At 39.8% G+C, this 13,162-nt stretch overlaps 1 long non-coding RNA gene across 1 annotated transcript in view; it reads left to right on the forward strand.

Moving 5' to 3' along the window:
• Positions 1 to 12,869, forward strand: part of LOC140456836 (uncharacterized) — a 45,396-nt gene extending 32,527 nt beyond the window's left edge. The window contains exons 6-8 of the long non-coding RNA XR_011953173.1: positions 11,614 to 11,739; positions 12,429 to 12,489; positions 12,763 to 12,869. This is a non-coding gene — a long non-coding RNA (uncharacterized lncRNA). The remainder of the gene's footprint in view (positions 1 to 11,613; positions 11,740 to 12,428; positions 12,490 to 12,762) is intronic.
• The last annotated feature ends 293 nt before the right edge of the window (positions 12,870 to 13,162 follow it).

Genomic DNA, 13,162 nt, shown 5'->3' on the forward strand with positions numbered 1-13,162 from the left:
GCCTGCGTCTAAGTCATTTATAAAAATGACAAACAGCAGTGGTCCCAAAACAGATCCTTGTGGAACACCACAAGTAACTGGGCTCCAGACTGAATATTTTCCATCACCCACCACTCGCTGCCTTCTTTCAGAAAGCCAGTTTCTAATCCAAACTGCTAAATCACCATCAACTCCATGCCTCTGCATTTTCTCCATCGGCCGACCATGTGGAACCTTATCAAAGGCTTTACTGAAGTCCATGTATACCACGTCAACTGCCCTCGTCTCATCTAAATGCTTGGTCACCTTCTCAAAAAACTCAATGAGGTTTGTGAGACACAACCTGCCCTTGACGAAACTATGTTGACTATCTGAAATCAAATTGTTGCTTGTTAGATGATTCTAACTGTTATCTCTTATAATCCTTTCCAAAACCTTTCCTACAATGGAAATAAGGCTCACTGGTCTATAATTACCTGGGTCATCTCTGCTGCCCTTCTTGAACAAGGGCACAACATTTGCAATCCTCCAGTCCTCGGGTACTAAACCCATAGACAATGATGACTCAAATATCAAAGCCAAAGGCTCTGCTATCTCCTCCCTAGCTTCCCAGAGAATCCACGGATAAACCCCATCCGTCCTAGGGACTTGTCTACTTTCACTCCTTCTAGAATTGATAACACCTCTGCGTAACTAACCTCAATCCTTTCTAGTCTAATATCTCGTACCTCATTTTTGTCCTCTACAATATTTTCCTTTTCCTGTGTAAACACCGATGAGAAATATTCATTTCGCACTTCTCCGATCTCTGCAGGGTCCACACTCAACTTCCCACTTCTGTCTTTGATTAGCCCTATTCCTACCCTAATCACCCTTTTATTCTTCACACACCAAGAGAAAATTTCAGGGTTATCCTTTATTCTGTTTGCTAAAGACTGCTCGTGTCTTCCCTTTGCTTTTCTTAACTCTCTCTTTAAATCCTTCCTAGCTGATCTGTAACTCTCTATTGCTTCATCAGCACATAAGCCTCTTTCTTCTTCTTAACAAGAGATACAATTTCTTTAGTAAACCATGGTTTACAAACTCTGTCTGTGCCAGTTGGGTCACCCCACAGCCATTGACTTTCCAAAGAGAACAATCCAAGATTTTCTAACCTCTCCCAATCCAGACAACATCCTGGTAAACCTGTTTCCACCTTCCCAAAAGCCTTCACATTCTACCTGTAATGTGGTGATCAAAGTGGCACACAATCCCCCAAAGGTGGCCTGATTATAGTTTTATATTCACTCCCCTGACAGAAGAAGGCAAGCCTGCCATTCACCACCTTCACCACTTTCAGGGATCTTTCAGCTTGCAACTGAAGATCCCTCTGTGTATCAGGGCTGCTCAGGACCCTTCTGTTTATTGTATACATTCCTCTTGCTTTGTGTCTTCCAAAACACATCACCTCACACTTGTCTGAATTAAAATATATCTGCAATTTCTCCACAAAACTTTCTGACTCATCTCTTTCTTGCTGTATCCTTTGACATCATTCTTCACGATTCACAACTTCAACAGTTTGTGCCATCTACAAACTTGCTCATTAAAACGTTTACATTTTCAAACTTTTCATTTATATACATTACAAGCAACAGATGTTCCAGTTCTGATCCTTGTGGAACAGCACTAGCCATAGACCTCCAGCCAGCAACATGCCCCTGCACAACTGTTGCTGGGAGAAATATCAAAGAGGAGCCTTGAGTTCTGTGTTGAGCAGCATGACCAACGTTTATTCAGAGCTCCTTACTAATACATGATGGGAGGGGTCCCTCTCTGGCTCCCCCAGGTAAGTCCAGCATTTTGATGTGTTTACTTCATATGTTCCAGTAATATTTTCCCCCTGACCTGAACTCCAGGGTTTGGAATGTCAGCTCGGATATTTCCATGTTTCCTTTCCCAGTCTCTGATTCTCTCAGCTCATGCAGCTGCTTTGCCAGTTCTTTCACAAATGTTTTAACCCTATCCTTGTCATTGCACATCTCCAGCCCTCCCACTACCACGCATCTCCGGCCCTCCCACTACCACACATCTCCGGCCCTCCCACTACCATACCCTGTGGCATCTGCATAGTCCATCCAGTCACTAATTCAAAGGGGGACAGTCCCGTCCGCATTGCTGGGGTTGTCCTCAGTTTCATTAGGCTGGTGGGGAGGACTCTAACCCATCGCTGTCCTGTCTCTGAGAGAGCCTTAGTCAGACTAGCTTTCAGTGTCTGCGTCATTCCTTCTACTGTCCCAGAGCTCTGGGGGTGGTATGGGGGATGGGATTTCTGTTCAGTACCAAACAGGGCACATAGCTAAAGAGCAATGTTCCCTGTAACATTTGTCCCTTGTTCAGAATCTGCAGGAGAATGCGTCCACCCACTGAGTAAACCTATTTATTGAAACCCAGCAGGATTTCCTTCCCTGGGATTGGGCTGTGTGTGTTTAAAATCCATTTGTAATTGTTCCTATGGGCCCCTGGGTCCCTGCTGCTGCCTCCATTTTATTGCTTTCCCTGGCTCACACTGTGAACAGACTACACACTTTCGACAAAACCTTGCTGTATTTCTCCCTGTTCCAGGCAAGGATTGTAGTGGATCATCTGATATTGCATTTTATCCTCCCCAATATGGGCCAGCCCATGATATGTTTTTAATAATGTTTGTCTTATACAGTGTAGTGGCACTGCTGGATCATCATCCAGACTCTGTTGTGTCCTATTACTGCCCCACCCTTTTCCCATTCCTGTTTCTCCTGTTGTAGGACTGTTTCTGGGAATATCTTTAAACCTTCCTCTCTCACTTCTGTAGCTACGGCCATTGCCATCTCCTCAAATGTCTGCCCTGTTTCAGTCAGTATTTCACATCTAAGATTATTAAAGGATTGGACACTCTGGAGGCAGGAAGCATGTTTCCGCTGATGGGTGAGCCCTGAACCAGAGGACACAGTTTAAAAATAAGGGGTAGGCCACTTAGAACAGAGTTGAGGAGAAACGTCTTCACCCAGAGAATGGTGGGTGTATGGAATGCTCTGCCCCAGAAGGCTGTGGAGGCGAAGTCTCTGGATGCTTTCAAGAAAGAATTGGATAGAGTTATTAAGGATAGTGGAATCAAGGGTTATGGGGATAAGGCAGGAGCAGGATACTGATTGAGGATGATCAGCCATCATCATAATGAATGGTGGTGCTGTCTCGAAGGGCAGAAGGGCCTACTCCTACACCTATTGTCTATTGTCTATTCACCTGCCTTACCCACAAACTCACTGCCCCATTGGTGTGGGGTTTCTACTTCCCTGTGAGCTCTAATCTTCATTATTGCTGCTTCACTGGGAAAGTTAGCTGCTTCCACTAACTCTCTGACCTGTCCTTCATGCTCTACGTGCCCACAGACAGGGTGATGTACCCTCACCGAGCCCAGGCTATCATTTTGTCATGAACTTTACCAAAGGTATGCTGTCTGTCTGTGTATATGCTGACTCCCTGACCCCTGGCTAATGTCCGCGCTTCTGTCAGGGCTCGTGATGGTTCTGCCATTTCTGGGTAATTCTCCACAAAAGTCCTCCAATAATTAAACAATCCTAAAGTTTGCCTTATCCCCTTCTTGGTGTGGGGGTGAATAGTTTTGAAATCATGGTCTTTCGTTCCACTGGGATTGTCCCCCTCCCTTCCTGATTTGATCTTCCTGATGTGATGTCCCAGGTACATCTCTCCCTACCTTCCCACGCTCTGTGGGTTAATTTTAAGCCCGGCCTGCCTGACCTGACCCAATACTCTGTGTAATATCCGGATGTGTTCTTTCTCTCCAACTGAGGTAATGAGGTGTTGGTAAGATTAAATCGAAGCACTCCATCAGCCATGTATCGGTGGGGTATACTGGAATATTATGAGGTCCCTGAGGTAACTGGATCCAGGTCTACTGCTTTCCTCAGACAGTAAATACTAGCTTTTCCTGACCGTTCTAGGTCTACAGGAACCCATTCACAATATCAAAGGCTGAGACTGTATATTGTTGCAATTTTAATCCATTAAATAAAGTGGTGTGGTTCACTACTGTAGGATACTCTTTAGTGGCAGATTTACTGAGGGAGGTGTAATCAATAGTGAGGTGGGATGAGCCGTTTGGCTTCTGTGAGTTAGTCTGGGATACTGTTGGTCTGACTATTCCCTGCTTCTCTCAATCTGTTACTGTCACAATTATTGCCTCCTCAGCCCCAGCTTTAATGGGATCCGGTTTGTGTGGGGAGTGAGAGGGCCCTCGATCTTTACAGGATCTACAGATATTAACCCGCATTCCTGTTTGAGTTACCCGCCCTGCAGTTTGGGTCCTAGCTATAACTCCACAGATTCCCTGACTGTTCCAGTCTCCCTGCAAGGTAACTACTCTGGAGATGTCGCCTCTCCTTTGCTTCCTGTCCTGGGCCTGGCCAGATTGTTCCCATATTAGAGTTTGTGCCTCTACATCAATAGTTGCTCTGAACTGTTCTAAAATGGGAACTCCCAGAATGGTCCCTTCCTCAGTTTCACACTCCCATATCTGAATATATTTTGCCGTATCCATGATCTGCATTGGGACAGATTTATTTCATCCAGCTTCCTCGATTCCCTCTCCAACTGTCCTCATTTTAGTAATTGAGGGGTGAGGGGCAAATCCGTGTCGGTAACTGATATAGATGCTCCTTTTATTAATATTTGTTCTGCTGGTTCCCAAACACAGCGTCATGTGCCGACGTGAGCACAGGTACACACACAATGTGAAGATCTATCTCCCTCTCTTTGCCTACGTTCCTTGTCTATGTGCCCTTTCCTGCTTCCCTTGTAACATTGTGAGTCTGGTTACCCTCCCTGTACTGCAGTTCCTTCCCTATACAATACTACCCTCCCTGTGTTTCTGAGTTTGTCTCAGCTCTCATGTCCCAATTCAGAATGTGGTTAGAATGATCTCCCACTGGGAGTCCCATGTTTATAATTACAATTAAATAGTGTCCCATGTCATCTTTTAAATACATCAAACCGATTTCATCATCACAGGTTGGGGTTTGGTAATCCCCCATGGTCCTTACACACCTCAGGCTTCCTCTCTGTATGATCCTCGATATTACCCTTGGGTCCCTGAGTCACCAAGGTTATTTTAGCCCATTCAGTCTGTCCCCTCCCCAGTGTATCCCTGTTATATCTGTAAATGCCTGGAGGCACGCATCGGCTGTGATTGGGGGGGACCGGCTCACACCCTCACCCTCACTTTGCAGAGACAGGTTCTGTTGTACACGTCAGGGTATCTTGGCCTCAGAGATTTTGGCCTAACACCATCATCAGTGAGACTGTACCTCAACTAATTCATCCATATTCTCCCAATAAGGTCCATTACTACCATTTCTCTATCAGGCTGGGTGTTAACACACCAGCATCTGTCATTCAGCAGGTGAACTGTTCATGTTTGGTTTCTGTCAGTTCCCTTTGTTGCTCCCTACTGTCTGTCCAAGTTGACCTTTGATGCCCAGTGGTGCCATGGACCTGGCCTTCTGGGCATTACAGGGTGGTGGGTGATCGCACCCATTGCCCTCCCTCTGTCCATACATGGGCACGTCACCATCTAACCCGTTCCAGTCAGTGTCACCATCCTCACTGCCTTCTGAGGACAGCGGGGCACTGGGTACCTCCCCCCCCACTGTAACTACCACCTGGCCCTTTGGCTTTAAGGCCTCACGTCTGAGAGCCAACACCTTCACTTGTTCCTGTTTCCCATAATAATGTAACATATTCCATCATTCCTGGAATAAAACAGAGCAAAATGTAAATTTGGTTTAACTTAAAATAACAATAGTTTGACATTCACTCGACATATCTATAGAGGTGAGAATTGTACTGTGATTATTTAAGTGAATTTAATGTGATCATACCGTGAAAATAAACCTGATAATCAACGACAATGAATGAACTGAATAATATGTGATTATTTGTTCCAGTACTTGCATTGAAAATTCAATTTTATTTTAATGCTTGTCACCCATTACACCATAAGCATTCTTATTAGGGAATAAAGTAATGGAAGGATATCAGAGAAAATAAATAGACTTTAATTTTAGCTTCACTGCAATAATGGACCAAAACAATATTTGGAAATATGGGAAAACTACATAACAAACTTTCCAGTGTCATTATTGACGTGAAAACTATTTTAGTTTGCAGGTTGTTTTGCACTAAGAATAATTGGAAATGAATTGTGATTATGAATTGACCATTTAAAATATATTTTGAAGAGAATAGTCAGATATATTTTTTGGAGGAAATTAGGAAAGTAAATAAATATGTATACATTGGTATTAATAGTTTTAAAATGTTTGGAAGTTGACTGGGATTATTTGATTGAGAGAGGCTGTATGATTATAAAGACGAATTCACCTTTTTCATTGCATTGTTGGTTTCACTAGAATCTGTTGTGGTCTAAGCTCTTGTTGTGTGCAATGGACTCTCACTAATAGCTTAATTAACCTGCGAGTCCCTGATCAGGTTTCCTTTGTCTGTAAGTCAGTCTGTAAGTGAGCAACACACCTGCTTTTCTGAGGGAAAATAGAGATTCCTTTCAAAGGAAGTAAGTGGCAGTTTTCACTGAGAATGGTGTCTTCCACACACCATCAGCAGGGAAGGGTTTTTCTCACGAATTCCAATCTCTATCTATAAATCTGATGGTACCTGTGTTTGTCAGTTTGTGGAGGATTCAGCCCCTTTGTTGTGAGCTGTTTTTTATACAAGCAGTTGGTTCATTCTGTCTTTGCCAAGAATGTTGTTTACTTTCCCCTTTTACTGTGATTCTGCAGGTTAGAATAGTCTGAGAGTCAATAATGTTCAATAACTGAACATTGAATGGTTTTGACTCTAACAGAGCAGTGGCCTTGTTTTGAGCTCATTATTCACTTTCCATTTCCTGGTTGTGTTGAATGTTACAGAAACAGACACTGAGCAATGTTTCCATTCACTTGTGTTGGAGTCACTGACAGCCACGTACGTGGTCAGTCAGTTTCAGGCTGATGGATCAGTTTCTCTGTCCTATTAGATGGTGGTCACTTGCTCAGTTTCCGATGGCTCACCTGAGCGTCAGTCCATCAGCTGCTGAAACCCTGCATTCAGCATTTGTTCCCTCTCACAGTGACTAATCCAATACAGTCCCAGCTTGTCTCCCACCTTCACCTCCACATCCTCATGATCACCTCAGATTCTACTGTCTGTGTCCTTGCAGCAAGTTGTGTAAGACACCTACTTCAGTTTTAACCTGATCGATATTATGTTCAGAAAGATCATTTCAAAATGTGATTCACCTGAAGAAGGGCTTATGCCCGAAACGTCGATTCACCTGCTCCTTTGATGCTGCCTGACCTGTGCTTTTCCAGCAACACATTTTCAGTTGTAATTGTAGTAACCAGTTAATTACAAGTTACTGACAAAATATTTTAAGAGAAGCTGCTATTGGTGGTGGAAATGCTGCTGGTTGGTATAAAAGAGGGCTGGGGTGAATACTTTACTCGGTTTTGATGAGAATGTTGAGCAATGTAAGATTCTTTTATCTTTGTTAATAAGAAGAGGCAGAGATTGTAGCTAGGACATCCACAGTCATCCACCCTCACCATCACTGATGCTCAGTAGCAGCAGTGCCAATCAAGCGGGCTGCTTTATTCCGGATGGTATCAAGTTTCTTGAGTGTTGTTAGGACTGCACTCATCCAGGCAAGTGGGGAGTATTCCATCACACTCCTGACTTGTGCCTGGTAGCGTTTGGACAGGATTTCAGGAGCCAGGAGTTAAATTACTCTTGTAGCCACTGTGTTTATGTGGTGAGACCAATTCAGTTCCTGATCAATGATTATCCACAGGATAATGTTGATAGTGGGTGTTCAGTCATGGTAACACCATCGAGTGTCAAGGGATGGTGGTTAGGTTATGTCTTATATGTGATAGCCTGCATTTGTGTGGCATGTGTGTTACTTGCTACCTGTAAGCCCAAGCCTGGATATTGTCCAGATCTTGTTGTACTTGGACTTGGACTGCTTCAGTACCTGAGAAGTAAATTATTTATTAACATTAAATAGTCACGAGATTATGCAAATAATTCCTGTTCATGTCTGCACATTGCACAGTCATGTAGCAAAATTAAATTTCTCCTTCTTACAAGTGTACTGATAGATTTTCGAAATTCTAAGTGTTGCTAATATCTAATTAATGTTCAGTTCAGTAGGGGGTATAAATGTGTAATAATGGCTCAGTACATGAAGTAATGTGAAGATATTGCAATGTACAAACTCACAATGATTGTGAATGTTCAATTTTTATTTTAACCATGGAAACACAGTTGAATTGATTAAATTATATTTCACTTCAATGCTCACATTCATTGTATTTCTAATCACAATAAGAGCAAAATTATTTAAAATTCATGTCACTTTTTTATGGATACAAAATAGAATTAACACCCGTTTGTTCTTTCCTTTCCCAATCACAGTGAAGTTTGAATTGTAGAATGCTAGATTGATACAGCATGGAAACAGGCCATTCAGCCTAATTTGGCATTCCGGCCAGGTTTCCTAAACTAAACTAGGCCCATTTCCCTGTGTTTGTCCCATAGCCCTTTGGACGTTTTCTATCCAATAAACTGTCCAAAAGTCTTTCAGATGTTGTAATTGTACCAGCCACTGCCCTTCCTCTCACAGCTCATCCCAATATGTGAAACACACTGTGTGGAAAAGTTGCCCCTCAGACCCCTTTTAAATCTTTCCCCCTTACCTTAAATATTATTTACACCGTAGAATCTTTAAGACTGCAAAGTTATTAAAAGTTGAGAGGTATTTAGAAGCAGCGTAATAACATTCAGTCTTTAATCAGTGATGTGAAGCAAATAAATTCAAGATGTTGTGATCACTATAATGAACAACAGTTACAAGTTGAGACAATGTTGGTTGAAAAGCAATTCAGTCGACACTTAGATATTTTCTAATCAACTCTGAGGTGTTTTGACACATCTCTGTTGAAGGTGGGAATTGAACCCATGGCTCCTGGTCTACTAGTACACACATTACCAGAGCCCTCCATAATATTACCATGCAGGAAGGGCAGGACTATAATCACATACTTACTGTGTTTATTCACAAGTAAAACTGCTCAGATATTTATTGTTATAATTGGACTAGGATTGTATTAGACAGTTCCAGTGTGTAATGGACCGATAAAAAGAATTAGTAATTTCTAATAATGATGGAACAAAGCAACAATGTTCTTAAATAAGCACAAATCTCATGATAATCAAGTAAGTCAATTTGTTTGAAGCAGTTATTCATCTGCATAAATTAAAATTAACCTGCTTTTTAATGCACATGAATTGGAAATAAAGCATTAGTCATTCAATGTGACTACTCAGCGAAAAACAACTTCCCTCATTTTCAAAAAAATGTGATTTCTAAGAATTCAAGATTTATTGTAAAAGCATAGAACAAACATTTGTTAATTCTGGTTTATTTACACAAGGAACACGTGAAATTTAAATAATGCTGAACATGAAAAATACTTAGCTCTTATTGTAATAATCAGAAATGTAGCAATGTTGGAATTGAAGTGAAATACAATCAATACAAGAATGTAAACAAAACTGTGGATGCTGGAAATCACAAACAAACTCAGTAATTGCTGGAAAATAACTCAGCAGGTCTGGCAGCATCTGTGGAGAGAGTTGGGCCCAGTGACCTTTCTTCAGACTGCACTTTTTCTTACAACCAATTCAATCCAGCTAAGATTCCACACTTGAAATTATTTTTGCTAAGATTAAGAGATTGTAGAGTGCAATATTGTTTGTATCAGTTGATGTACTGAGACATAGTTCCACATATACAGCTAGAGATTTTGGATTTCAACAATGATTACCGGTTAGATTTTGGTAATAATTAGTTTTAAAATGGCTGATAACAAATTTAAGAATGATGAGAAAACTCTTATTGCGATGTAATTGTGCAATATGTTGGAAAAAAAATGAAATATTTATGTGAAAAATAGTTAGCAATCTCTTAATTGATAAGACTGATTAATGATCCTTCCATTAATACGAGAATTCAAATGAAAGAGAATGAGAGAGTTAAAATGAGTGTTGGGTGAGAGAACTTTGGTTGATTGCAGGTGTGTTGACCTGAAAAGAATGTCAATATTTCATTATGATACTGGCTCTAATAAATAATGGATTGAACGAAAATGTAAATCTCATGATGGTGTGATAATTGAAATAACAATTAAATAATATTTAATGTGAGAACGCAACACTTAAAATGATACAATATTTTCAAAGCAGTTTGTACTGGATATTCGCTAAGATCAATAAACTCAGAATTAAAATATTGTTTTTTTTTTAAAAATCGCACTTTAGAAGATTATTCATCAGAATAGTTCTGTCATTGAAAAAACCTCATTTCTTCAAGAATTCTGCATTTCCCTCATTTTCTGTCTTTTTTCCACAGGGATCTGTACTGGAACCCTTCTGTTAGCGATGCAATTATATAGAAGTGACATGGATTAAAATCTAATTGGGTGAGTTAATAAATTTGCAGATGATATAACATTCAGTGCAGTTGGGGACAATGTTGAGTGTTGTCAAATAATGCAGCAGGAAAAAGATAAATTGCAGATATGGGCAGAGTAATTAAAGGTAAAGTTTAATCCATACAAGTGTGAGGTGTTTCACTTTGGAAGCTCAAATGTTAAAAAAAAAGTCGATAGTTAATGGCAGGACCCTAACAGCTTTATTATTCAAAGGGATCTTGGCGTTCAAGACCATGGCTCCCTGAAAGTGACCATGCAAGTAATTAGGTGGTTAGGAAGGCTAATGGCATGCTTGCCTTTATTGGTCAGGGAACTGGTTACAAGAGTCAGGAAGTCATGTTGTAACATTTTAACACTTTGGTTAAGGCATACTTAAAGTATTGTATTCACTTTTGTTCGCCATGTTCCAGGAAGGGTATGGAGGCTTTGGAGAGGGTACAGAGGGCGTTTACCAGGATGCTGCCTTGATTTGGAGAGGCGAGAAAAATTCAGATTGCTTTTTTGTGAAGTGGTGGAGACTGGGGGAAGACTTGATGGAAGTCTGTCCAATCATTAGATACGTAGATAGGGTTGACGGTCAGAAAGTTTTTGACGCGTCAACTCTGGGAAAAACTATGTGACATGTGTTTAAGGTTAGGAGGGAAAGTTCAAGGGGCATGTAAGGGGCAATTTGTTTTGTACACAGGGAGTGATTGGTGTCTGGAATGAACTTCCAGGGTTGGTGATGGAAGCAGATACATTAAGGCTCTTTAATGTTCATTTCGATAATTTGGAAGGATATGGACCAAGGGGAGGCAGAAGGGATGAGTTTATTTTACATTATGTTCAGCACAACGTTATGGGCCAAATGGCCCATTCCTGTGCTGTACAGATCTTTGAGAGAAAGCTAATGTCTATCTCATATGACATTTCATCTAATCAATATTTAGCCACTAGTGTCAGAAATAGGAAGGAAATAAGTAGATAATGAACTTGACTACAATCTAAAAATATAGTCAATTAAATTTACAGAGGTAATTTTTTGATATTTGTTCTGAATTATCAGATTAGCAACTTTGATGGAGATGTGTTTAAAATGTTTGCAGTTATTGATGTTCTGACCCAACATTACCCTTGTTAAACTGAAGATTGGACCAGAAACCTGTTAGAAAACTTGAAAATATTCAGTAAGGTGAGATGCACATCATAATTTCTTACTGCCTATACTACAATAACAAAATCTTTCAGGTCTACACCAAAGAGCATTGATTTCCAGCCAATGCTCATTATAAATATCTAAATGCTACTCGTTTCAACAATCAAAGTAATCTCAGCCTCATCGATGAAGAGATATCTTAGACATTTCACTAATAATTACTGTTTATGTTGACACATTGCTCGTTCAAGCATTAATGAGATTTCTCATTAATATTCAGTTCAATGATAGCATATTAATAATTTAGTTATTGTTAATATCTAATAATTGATCAATCCAGTAAGGGATATAAAGTGGAATTATGGCTCAGTACATTAACTGATGGAAAGATATCGTTGTGTTCACTCTCACAATTATTGTGAATAGCGGTGTATTTTGATTTGATTTGATTTGATTTTTCTTCAACATGAAGATTTATTGTATTTCTTATCAAAGTAATAGTTAAATATTTTAAAGCTAAAATAAATTCAAATTTGTGACTTTTTTGTCAACAAGAAAAAATAATTTACATGCGTATGTTTTCTTTATCAGTAAATTTTGAATTGTTGGAAGTTATACATGTGTGGAAGGAAGGGGAGCTGCCTGCAGCTGAATAGTCACATTGAATGATTTTTTTTTCCGATTACATCCTGCTGCTAATCATTCTAGTTATCTTTTCATTATAGGAAAAACTGCTTTAAACATATTCCGCAGTTGTATTTTGCATGAATTTACAATAAGCGCATGGTATGTGTATTTATCTTTCTTTCGATTGCCATGATTTTAATTTTTAAGTAAGAGCATATGTGCTTAGTACCATATCACAGCAAACCCGTTTGGAAATATTGAATCACTTAATGTGTCAGTGTTCTGAAATAGATTACCAATTCATTGTTAGTCCAACAATCACACAGTAATTCAATTTAGGTTTTGTAACAAATATCGTGAGATTCACATTTCAATTTAAATCATTATTTTGTAGTGCCAATTTTAGAAAGAAAAAATTATCTTTTATTCCAGGTCAACACAACCACAAACCAAGCAATGATTCCTCATCCAACACTGACAGGAAATATCTGATATCTTCTCATTTGAATGTTCACAGAAAGCATTGGATTCATATTCAGCCTTACAAATGAAGATACGTCTGATTGTAATGGACTCCAATTCTACATGTTGTGGATTGTAATATGACATTTCTAATCATTTTGAGTTTACAGTGACTAGTTTTAACACTAAATGTGACTTATATCTAATATTTAATCATTGATCAAATCAGTTTAGTCGGCTTTAAGTGTGGAATTAAGTCGCAGTGACGTAAGCATATTGCATGGTACGGTTTCCTAATGGTTGCGAATGTTGATTTTTATTTTAATGCTGAAATCCTTATTGATTTGCTGCTGTAGGGAAGCCCTGAGCA

This window comes from Chiloscyllium punctatum, chromosome 31, assembly GCF_047496795.1.
Source record: "Chiloscyllium punctatum isolate Juve2018m chromosome 31, sChiPun1.3, whole genome shotgun sequence".
Lineage (NCBI taxonomy): Eukaryota > Metazoa > Chordata > Chondrichthyes > Orectolobiformes > Hemiscylliidae > Chiloscyllium > Chiloscyllium punctatum.